The following is an 11,740-nucleotide window of genomic DNA, read 5'->3' on the forward strand; positions in this document are numbered from 1 at the left end:
TTAGATGAAACAGCCATCTCTCTTTGAAGAGAGAGAACCTCTCTTTGAACCCTCTTTGAAGGGTTGGCCTTGCATAAGAGATTAACTTTATAGTTCAACCTAGTCTACTTCTTGCTTGTCTCTCAAAGCTTTGTGATTGTTCACGTAGCCTATTTTATTTTTAATAGCTCCCAGTATTTGGGCAGGGTAGGGGGTGCGGTGTCAAGATCAGTCAATGTCCCAAAGTACCGAGATTCAAGCTGATTGGAAGCCAGACCCTTAGGCACTAGCTTTATTTATTTATTTATTTATTTATTTATTTATTTATTTAAGATTTATTCATTTTTCAGAGACAGAGAGAGACAGAGTATGAGTCAGGGAGGGGCAGAGAGAAAGGAAAACACACAATCCGAAGCAGGGTCCAGGTTCTGAGGTGTCAGCCCAGAGCCCAACATGGGGCTCGAACTCATCAACTATAAGACCATGACCTGAGCTGAAGTCGGACGCTTAACTGACTGAGCCACTCAGGCGCCTCTTAGGCAACAGCTTTTAAAGAATCCAAATATATAGGGTCCTGTGGGACCACAATTATAAGCTCTGCTGGCCATCAGAACTCTTAAAAGATCAGAATAATATTATCAACTTTTATGACTTAGGTGACCTTTGTATAACAGTATACTCAACATCTGCAGAATATATTTTCTTCTCAAGTACACATGGTACAATCCCCAAGACTGGCCCCAAAAAGTCTCAATACATTTGAAAGGACCAACATCATCTAGAGTAAGTTCTCTGACTACAACTGAATTAAATTAGAAATAAAAGAACGAAATCTAAAAGCACACTCCTAAATAATCCATGGATCATAGAAAAAAAATCATAAAGAAAGTTAGGAAATATTTTGAACTAAATGACAGTACAAATACATCAAAATATGTAGGACACAGATAATGTAGCATTAAAAGAAAATATGTAATTATAATGCTTATATCAGAAAATAATGGCCTCCATTCGATGACCTAAAATTCCATCTTAAAAAGTTAGAAAAAGAAGAGCATTGTAAAGCCAAAGTGAAGAGATGGGACAGAATAATAAAGATAATACCAGTTATAAATGAAATTGAAAACAGATAACCAATAGAGAAAATTAACAAAGATGGCTAATGGCTATGGATTTCTTTCTGGAGGAAAGAACATGTTCTAAAATTAGATAGTGTTCATTATTGTATATTTCTGCAAGTACCCTAAAAACATTAATTGCACGTTAAAAAATTTTTTTTAACGTTTATTTTTGAGAGAGACATAGTGTGAGCAGGGGAGGCGCAGAGAAAGAGAGAGACAGAATCTGAAGCAGGCTCCAGGCTCTGAGCTGTCAGCACAGAGCCCCATGTGGGGCTCAAACTCACCAACCTCAAGATCATGACCTGAGCTGAAGTCAGACCCTAACCGACTGAGCCACCCAGGCGCCCCTTAATTGCACATTTTAAATAGGTAAAAAGCATGGTATGTGGCTTATATCTCAACTAAAGGTTTTTTAAATTGGTTATGGTTACTAGAAAAGATCAAAAAGTAAGATAAATTCATAGATTTCTCAAAGGAGAGAAATTACTAACATCAGCAACAAAAGGGATTATAAACATAGATCCCACAGCCATAAAATAATGCTAATGGATTTGACAAATAGATGAAATAGACAAGTTCCTTACAAAATGATACTTAACAAAACTGACACTTTTTTAAAGTTTATTTTGAGAGAGAAAGAGAGAGAGCGAGTGAGCACAAGTGTGCATGTGCTAGCAAGTGGGAGAGGGGCAGAGAGAGTGGAAGAGAGAACCCCAAGTAAATGAATTCATTATTAGAAATTTTTCACAAAAAAATCTGAGACCTATTTCAAAACCTCTCAAACATTTAAGGAAGAAACAAAGCCAATCTTGCTGAAACTCCTAGAAATAAGGAGGAAACATTGCTTCTTGACATGTTTTTGTGTGTGTGTGGTGTGTGTGTGTGTTTAATTTTAGAGAGAGAGCGAGCATGAATGAGGGAGAGGGGCAGAGGGAGGGAGGGAGGGAGGGAGGGAGATAGGGAGAGAGAGAGAGAGAGAGAGAGAGAGAGAGAGAGAGAGAGAGAGAGAGAGAGAATCCCAAGCAGGCCCCACACTTAACAGAGTTCAAAGATCATGACCTGAGCCAAAATCAAGAGTTGGACACTCAACAGACTGAGGTGCCTGGGGGCCCCCACATCTTGACATGTTATGAGACTAGGGTAAAACTAACACCAAAACCAGGCAAAGACATTACAACAAAAGAAGACTATCAAGTAATGTTCTTCATGAACATAACAGAAAGACTCTCAAAAATATTAGCGAAACAGGGGCACCTGGGTGGCTCAGTCGGTTAAGCGTCTGACTTTGGCTTAGGTCGTGATCTCACAGTTCGTGAGTCCAAGCCCCACATCGGGCTCTATGCTGACAGCTCCGAGCCTGGATCCTGCTTTGGATTCTGTGTCTCCCCCTCTCTCTGCCCTTCCCCGGCTCATGCTCTCTCTGTCTCTCAATAGTAAATAAACGTTAAAAAAAATATTAGCAAAACAAATCCAATAATATATAAAAAGTGTAATATGGAACGACCATGTAAGATTTAGCTCATAAAATCAAGGTATAAATACAACTTAAAAAAAATTTTTTTAATGTTTATTTTTGAGAGAGAGAGACAGAGTGTGAGTCAGGGAGGGGCAGATAGAGGGAGACACAGAATCCAAAGCAGGCTCCAGGCTCTAAGCTGTTAGCACAGAGTCCAATGTGGGGCTCGAACCCACAAACTGTGAGATCATGACCTGAGCCAAAGTTAGATGTTTAATGGACTGAGCCACCCAGGTACCCCTGGTAGGTATATATAACTTTTGAAAATCAATCTAAACCATTCACAGTTTAACAGTAATATTCTAGATCTTGACAGAACTTTGGGTTACACAAATGTTGTATTTGTCAAACACTTAACATGGCTGCATTTCCTTTCATGTAAGTTTTGCTTCACATTTTAAAAAATCCTATAAACAAGTGCTAAAGTCTAGTTAATGCTATGCATACTGAATTCTTTAGGGTAAAGTTTACTAACGTCCATAGCTTACTTTGAAATGCATTACAATTTTTTTAGATTACTAGAGAGATATATGAATGGATATTTGATAGAGCAAATATAGTAAAATGTAAAGGGTAGAATGTATGACTTATCTACGGGAGTTTAGGTATGTTTGAAACTTATTATAACAATATGCTAGGAAAAAAGAATGACATGAATCTTTAAAAATACTATTGAGAGATATAGAATAATGCTTGCATGATTCATAAGGCATACCATGTTTTTGAGTAGGAAAACACACTGCATAAACACGTCGCTTTTCTCAAAGTAAGAGATAACTAGCAAAGTGGATTCTATAATCCATATTTTAAAAAGTGGGGCACCTGGTCATGATCTCACGGTTCATTGGTTCGAGCCCCGTAGTGGGCTCTCTCTGCTGTCAGCATAGATCCTCTGTCTCCTTCTCTCTCTGCCCTTCCCCCTTTCACTCTCTCTCGAAAAAAATAAATAAATAAATAAACATTTTTTTAAGTAAAAAAAAAAAAGAAGGAGGAGGAAGAGGAGAACTAATCTTAACAAATATTCAAACACATTATAAGCTTTTTAATAATTTAAAGCGTATGATTCTGGCTCATGGGCAGCTCAATAGCATAGAATACACAATTGAGCTATATATGCAAATAGACACAGGAGATTTTTTTTTTTTATGATACATTGCCATGTTTGTGGATAGAAATCAATTATTCAGTATATGGTTCGGTGTCCCCTGGGTAAGTGTCTGGAAAAAAATTAGGTTAGATCTCTTCCTCACGCTTTATTATTATTTTTAATGTTATTTCCTTTGAGAGAGTATGTGCACGTGTGGGGCAGGGGCAGAGAGAGAGAGAGAGAGAGAGAGAGAGAGAGAGAGAGAATCCCAAGCAGGCTCCGTGCCACCAGCACACAGCTGAACATGGGGCTCAATGTCACGAACCGTGAGACCATGACCTGAGCCAAAATCCAGAGTTGGATGCTTAACAGACTGAGCCCCCCAGGTGCCCCTCTTCCTTACACTTTAAACCAAAATAAATTAATTCCACATGTAGCAAATATTTAAAAATAATGAAGTCATAAATATTCCAGAAGAAACTAGGGAATGTTTTTCAGTAATTACAGGGTAGAGAAGGCTCGTAGTAGTAACACAAAACCTAGAGGTCACCAAAAAAAAGATCATTAAAATACTACATTAAAATAAAGTCCATGGTAAGGAACACAGTAAACAGAGTCAAAAGAAATAGAAAAATATTTAAAAAATTTTTAAAATATTTGTAACACATTATAAATGGCCATTTCACATTATAAATGGCTTGCGTTCACACATAAAGAAAGCTTAAAAACTCAGGAGAAAATTAAGCAAAGGATTCCGATAGACAAGATAGAAACAGACTGAGTAAAGGAATGGAAATGAATGATTTTAAGGTGTCCTCAGAACTTGCTCTATGATCTCTTCCAGATTTACTGCTGATGCCCAATACCACTTGGATAGATATTTCCTAGCGTAGTTCTTTGCTTTGTGCTTCCACTTAAAATTGGGTCTAAATCCAAATGTTGGCCAATGCCTAGAACTGTGCTGTTCAACCGGGCAACCACTATCCCTATGTAACTATTTATATTTAACTTAATTACATTTAGAAGTTAGTTCTTCAGTCATACTAGCTCTGTTTCAATAGTCACATGTGGCTAGGGGCTTCTGTATTGGATAATGCAGATATAGAACATTTGATTATCACAGAGACTTCTACGGAGTTCTTTTTGTTGTTTTTTGTTGTTTTTTTTTTTGAATTTTAAAACACGGAAGCTTCACGAATTCGCGTGTCATCCTTGGTGGGGGCCTTGCTGACCTTCTCTGTATCATTCCAGTGTTAGTATATGTGCTGCCCAGGTGAGCACGGAGCACGAACAGTTCTGATGGAGAGCCCAAACTGCAGAATCTTGCTTACTACACCTGAATACGTGTCAGATTCCCTGGAGAAGTTTATTAAAAATATCAACTTCTATCTCACACGTAAACAGCACGCCACTGTTTAAAACCTGCCAATGGTTCTTTATCACTTAGATCAAGGGTAGACAAATTATGACCCCTGGGTCAAATCTAGCCCATTGCCTTTTTTTTTTTTTTTTTTTTTTTTTTGCCAGTAAGATTCTACTGGAACGCAGCCATGACGATTCATTTACTTATTATTCGTTGCTGCTTTTGAACCCAAGGGTAGAATTGAGGCAGAAATGAGTAATTGCAAGACAGAAGGTAGGGTCAACAAAGCTCTATTTACTATCTGGCCCTTTGCAAAACAAAACAAAACAAAACAAAACACCAGCACAAAAAACGGTTGTTGACCCTTAACTTACAGGATAAAGTCTAAATGTTGGCCTGACCTACACAGGTAGTATCTAAGATCTTACAAAATTTAGCCACTGCCTCTCATTTCATGTCATGACCCAGCAATAACTAACCCATTTTGGTACCTGAACTAACCCACTTTGGTATCCTAGTACTTTCCTCTGTGCCCTATTTATACCATGTCTCTTATGTAGTGTCCAACATCCTGACTTTCCTTCTTTCCTACACCACAATGATTAGGGGGGAAAAAGAAAAGGAGGGTGCCTTGGCTGGCTCAGTCGGTAGAGCATGTGCCTTGATCTCTGGGTTGTGAGTTCAAGCCCCATGTCGGGTGCAGAGATTACAAAATTAAATTTTAAAAAATTAAAAAAAATTTAAAGGAATTTTTTAAAGAATTAAAAAAATGTTTAAAGGAAAAAGAACAAAAGGAAAACCATACTCTTTAATGTCTTTATTCTCTGACCACTAATTTTCGTGGCCCATGCCAATTGTTAGGGACAAAGAAAGTGGGTTCCTTACCAGGACAGATTCAGAATCTTAATTTTTTTTAGGCATCTCTGCTTTTCTACATATATGCTGAAATGTGCTTTGTCTATCACTTCCATACATACTTTGGTCACATCTTTACCACAGTAATGCAATTGCCTGGTTACACGCCTACTTCCCTCAACAGACTTGGAGCTCCTAAAGGAAGGAAGCCTGACATTCGTCTCTGACTCCATAGCGAGTACAAGCCCAGCACTGAGTCAATGCTCAGAGAACACCCACCGAAATAAACCTCAGTCCCCAGGAAGCATTCATCTTCTGGAATGAGAAATTGGAGGGAAGAAGCTACCTGTTCATCCTTTTTCTCTTCTCCCGTGAAGCTAACATCTAATTTCTGGTGCCCTCAAGGCATAGCAAAAAGTCTTCTTAAATTAGAATATTATTGACTTCCTTTTATCATGTTTGCTTAATCTGGTTTAATAATATTTTAATTATTTGTTGGTGAGATTCACATCTTAAGGTAACTATTCTGTCAAGCACAAGTTTAAAAGTCTAATATACAGGAGAGACTGAGGGTGTTTGTATCTCTACTATGTTACTAATGGAATACAAATAACTAATGTGATTCCAAATTACCTTTGGAGTTTGGATCAGACGTGGCTGGTAAATGAGGTTTTCGTATGAGGTTCATTTATTAAGAATTTCCCTGTAGTATCTATCCCTGTGTTTTTATAGGACTGTGAGTCCTATACTTTTGTTCTAAGTATTCAGGACGCCAAAGCAGAATAAACTGATTGCCATCTCTTGTGTGCGAGAAGCGGGAAGACTGTTTGGGGAAGATTTGTCCAGTTGGATTGACTGGCGACTGGTAGGGCAAGTTTTCAAGTTAGCAATCCTGGAATCCCTAAGACCTATAAAAATCCACATTGCTCTCAAACTTTTCCCAGAGGAGCCTTCAAGAGACACCTTTCACACACATTGCCGAACCGTGGATTGGGCTTAAGTCTACAACATTAACTCCATATTATTGAATTCAGCCATCCAGAATCAACTTCGGCTGGTCCGTGTTGTCATATCTGCATATGTAATCGGAAGCGCGTCTTCATCCAAAGAGAAAGCATTTCCTCCCCCGAGGAATCGGAACTAAGAAATTTCTTCCTTTCCTCAAGTCAATCAAGGCTGTTTTAGACACTTACCGCACATACAAACATGAACAAAATGAAACGAAAAGAATAGCGACTCTCTGGCAACTTTGATCGATTCCCACGAGGGGAACTCAATATGGAAAAAGTCAAACCACTTGGGGGGCCGTTTAACCATGTAGCCTTCAGGGCTGAGCTCAGACTGTCCCATCGGTTTTGCTGTGAAGGCCTACTCAGTTTCGTTGCTCATGCTAGACTTGGTCACACATCATGTTGCGCTTTCCTCCATTTGTTGTTTAATTATATAATGGAGGAGAGAAAAAAGCATGTTTTTAAAGTTGATCAGCTGGCCTCTTCTTAGGAGTATATTGCTTTTATCTGGGAAAATAACTTGATGGTTACCTAATGTGTGAAAAATAAAGTACTCTCCTGCAGCCCCCAGCCAGCTTACACTTGGGAATGGGCTAGCGTGAGAGACATTTAAAAAGCCAGAACATACTATCTAATAAAACGGGAGGAGTTGTTGTTATCCTGGAAAAATCTGAACATGACAGAGTCAAAGTGTTGATAATGAAGAGGGGAAAGAGGGACAGAGAGGGTTTAGCAACAAGACAGGAAAACAGGGATCCTGAGGAGTAAAGTCATCAAGTGCAAAGTTTGTTATCATTGCGGCGCCCGGGTGGCTCAGTTGGTTTTAAGCTTCCAGCTTCGGCTCAGGTCATGATCTCAGGGTTTGTGAGTTCGAGCCCCACGCTGGGCTCTGCGGTGACAGTGCAAAGTTTGATTCAGATTCTGTGTCCCTCTTCCTCTCTGCCCCTCCCAGACATGCGTGCGTGCACTTGTGCTCGCTCTCTCTCTCTCTCAAAAATAAATCAGTATTTTTATGAAAAGTTTGTTATCATCAGAATGGCTATGGCACTTAAAGAACAGAAATGCATAATTTAGATCGCAAGTAAACTGCTTTGCTGTTCTGTAAGTTCCCCTCTGTTACCGCGCATCTTCTATATCCTATGCACACGTGCCTCTGAGAGAGGTATTTTGGGTCGATCCAGAGAAAGATGTTACGTTTAGGGTTACTAGATAAAACACAGGAGGTCTGTACCTCGATGTCTTTTTTAAAAATTTTGCTGAATCTTGCAACTAGTTAGGTTACATGTCCAGATCCATAGATCCATATAGGGTGGAGAAAAAGGAACAGCCACAAGAAACAAGATACAGACATGCCAGAGAATTGAATGTAAGCAAGAAAATGTGGCAAGAGGTCACTAGGAGATCTGTAAGCCCTCTGAGGTACTGGCAGTAGGATGGAGCCTTTGTTTTCCTCTAGAAGTGAGTCTGTAGCATTTAAATTTTTTAAAGTTTATTTATTTATTTTGAGAGAGAGAGAGAGCAAGCACAAGTGGGGGAGGAACAGAGAGAGACAGAAAGAGAGAGAGAGAATCCCAAGCAGGCTCTGCACTGGCAGCACAGAGCCCGATGCGGGGCTCGAACCCATGAACCATGGGATCACGGCCCGAGCCAAAATCAAGAGTCAGACGCTCAACCGACGGAGCCATGCAGGTGCCTTGGTCTGTAGCATTCTTAAATTAAATAAGCAAGGGCTAGAGCACTTGCAGATACCTAGCCACAAGACACCTAGGTTGTGATTCATTCCACGTTATGTATATTATCACCTTACAAGCTTCACCTCTCTCACTAGAGGAAACTCCCAGAAGGCTGAGTTCCCCACAGCTGCTGCCAGGGGAACAGCGTGTGGCTGTGGTAGGAACAGCAGCTGGGACAATTCGGAGAACCACCCTTCCCCCGGCACTCCTTATTCTGAGCAAAGCCGGAGGGCTGCAGCCAGAACAGAGGTGCCTGTGGTCCCCCCGTGGATCCGAGCCCGTGGAAATGAGAGCGAGTCAGGACTGTTTCTGGGGACGACTCCGGTAGCAGACAGCCGAGGTGTGTCTGCAGGAGGGTAGTGAGCAAAATGAGGTAGCACGCGTGGTGGAGCAGGAGCAGTTTTCTTCATTTCGTTTGCATAATCATTTGCAAATAGATGTGCAGCTGTGTTATTTGTTTCCACATCTGGCTGTAAATTCATTCCCTCCCCCCCGCCCCCCCCCCCCCCCGCCCCAAGGTCACTTTCACTTATGTTCTCTCCAAATCTTGTGTTATTCTGTCGACTCCTTTCGCCCTCTTCCAAGCTGGGAGATTACTTCGATGATGTAGCTCAAATTAGGCAGTTTATCGCTCAAAAAGCTTTACGACTAGCCTTTCTTCTGTCATGTGTATAATTTTGCTGAGGCCAGGATTTGACTTAATGTGTTTGCGAGGCTTCACGGAAAGGAACGCACTGCTTAGCAAGTGAGTCTAGCCATCTGCCCAGTGTCCACTCTGTGATCCAGCTGTTGTCTTCTGGTATTTGTCCAGCTGTGGTATTTAAGAATTAGTGAAGGGGCGCCTGGGTGGCTCAGTCGGTTGAGCGTCCGACTTCAGCTCAGGTCATGATCTCATGACTTGTGAGTTCGAGCCCTGCTTTGGGCTCTGTGCTGACAGCTCGGAGCCTGGAGCCTGCTTCGGATTCTGTGTCTCCCTCTCTCTCTCTGCCCCTCTCCCACTCGCTCTGTGTCTCTCTCAAAAGTAATAAAAACATTAAAACCCCAAAAAAAGAATTAGTGAAATCCTTGGATGTCTCACTTGGGAATGAAAAGATTCAGTGTGCCATATGATCATTGTTAATATAAACAGATGGTCTCATTGCTGTTTCTCGTTTCAAACTCAGGCTAGACAAGGTAGTGTGGAGAAATGTCCTGGGCGGGGGGATACTTTCAGGTAGAATGGAGAACATAAGCAAAGGAACAGACAGGGCAATGAGCGAACAGGAGTTATTTACAGAACTGCTAATTCGGTATGACAGGAGTAGAGGGTATGAAGGAGAACGTGGGTGACGTGTGGCAGATACGAATAATAACTGTACAGAAGTAGTATTGATTGAAGAAGTAAGGGCAAGAAAAGACCAGACAAGGTATGAAGTTCGTCTGCACCAAGAAATCAGAGCCCAACTTTCTTTTTGCTATATAAAGGTAGTTACTGGGTGCTATCAACAATAGCCAAAGTCTGGAAAGAGCCCAAATGTCCATCGATGGATGAATGGATAAAGAAGATGTGTATATACATAAAATGGAGTATTACTCGGCAATCAACAAGAATGAAATCTTGCCATTTGCAACTACGTGGATGGAACTGGAGGGTATCGCGCTAAGCGAAATGAGTCAGAGAAAGACAAATATCATATGACTTCACTCATAGGAGGACTTTAAGAGACAAAACAGATGAACATAAGGGAAGGGAAGCAAAAATAATATAAAAACAGGGAGGGGGACAACACAGAAGAGACTCATAAGTATGGAGAACAAGCTGAGGGTTGCTGGAGGGGTTGTGGGAGGGGGGGATGGGCTAAATGGGTATAGAATCTACTAAGGAATCTACTCCTGAAATCATTGTTGCACTAGATGCTAACTAACTTGGAGGTAAATGTAAAAAATAAAGAAATTATAAAGGTAGCAATTTGGGTGCAGTGAAGGCAGAAACGATGAGGACGGTTCCTCTGGCCATTCCAGGCTAAAAATGGGGGGCAAAGTATTATCTGCCCTTTCCCTTTCAGGTGCAGGACCACTTTTGTCTTGAAAGATCTGGGCTTCTGTAATGGTTATTTCTGCATTCTATGATTTTGACCGGCCAAAGTTACATTTCATACATTCAGAATGAAAAGCAGCATCTGTCTGGAACCAACAATGAGAAGGACTCCTCCCCATTACAGGCCTGACGTGCATCACCGGTGACGAGCAATGGGCGACATGTACTGGAGGTCACGGCACTTAAAAACATCAGCTAAAAGTCTCTTGTGTCTTACGTATTCCAAATACAAATAGTCCAACCTATGGCCTAGTGATCAGTACTTAAAAATTCACCAGTTAACCATACGAAGTGCAAATGTTTCTTTCAACTATTTCAACTCGTGTTAGCCTGAAAGCTCCTGATGTAGGATGTTGGTTAAGAGGGATATCAACTTTATAAGTCTGGCCACATACGAAGTCCTCCACTGCATGAAAATCTCTGAGCCACAACATATCAGAGACTAATTATGAAAATTGACTTTTCAATTTGCTTTTCACTGTAATTATCCAACTATCGTACACTATTTGCTTGGAGTAATTTCTTCTATGCAAAATGGTCTTTTTCTTATCACCAGAAAGAGGCGGTGCAACAGACTCACGGAGTCAGGAAATTGTGAGCACTTGAAGGGTCTACGACTTTTTAATATTCACTTCAGTAGAGAGATTTCCTGGTGAGGAGAAGAGGGAGGGTGACAGAGATAATAGGCTCACAAAAGGTTTCTAAATAACTTATTTGTAGAAATTATTATATATAATGAGATATACCCCTCCAAGCCAATTCATTCAATGCAGACGATGGTAACAAAAAGCTCACAGTCAAAAAAATGTAGGGCTAAAAGGAGCTATTGCACCATCCACGAACAACAAATCCCTCTGATAGCCCTGCAAGGGAGATATGATTATCCCCATTTTACATGATAGAGCTGAATGTCAAAGAGTTTAAATAATTTATTCAAAATTCTACTAAGAAGTGGCAGATCCCACCTTTCCAGACGCCCGTGTTCTTTCCATGACATCT

The 11,740-nt window shown here is 40.6% G+C and overlaps 1 non-coding gene across 1 annotated transcript; it reads right to left on the reverse strand.

Moving 5' to 3' along the window:
* Nucleotides 1-4,878: 4,878 nt before the first annotated feature.
* On the reverse strand, nucleotides 4,879-4,984 carry LOC113597821 (U6 spliceosomal RNA). The gene has a single exon (XR_003418579.1). It is a non-coding gene; the product is annotated as a U6 spliceosomal RNA (small nuclear RNA).
* Nucleotides 4,985-11,740: the final 6,756 nt, after the last annotated feature.

Source organism: Acinonyx jubatus, chromosome X (genome assembly GCF_027475565.1).
Source record: "Acinonyx jubatus isolate Ajub_Pintada_27869175 chromosome X, VMU_Ajub_asm_v1.0, whole genome shotgun sequence".
Lineage (NCBI taxonomy): Eukaryota > Metazoa > Chordata > Mammalia > Carnivora > Felidae > Acinonyx > Acinonyx jubatus.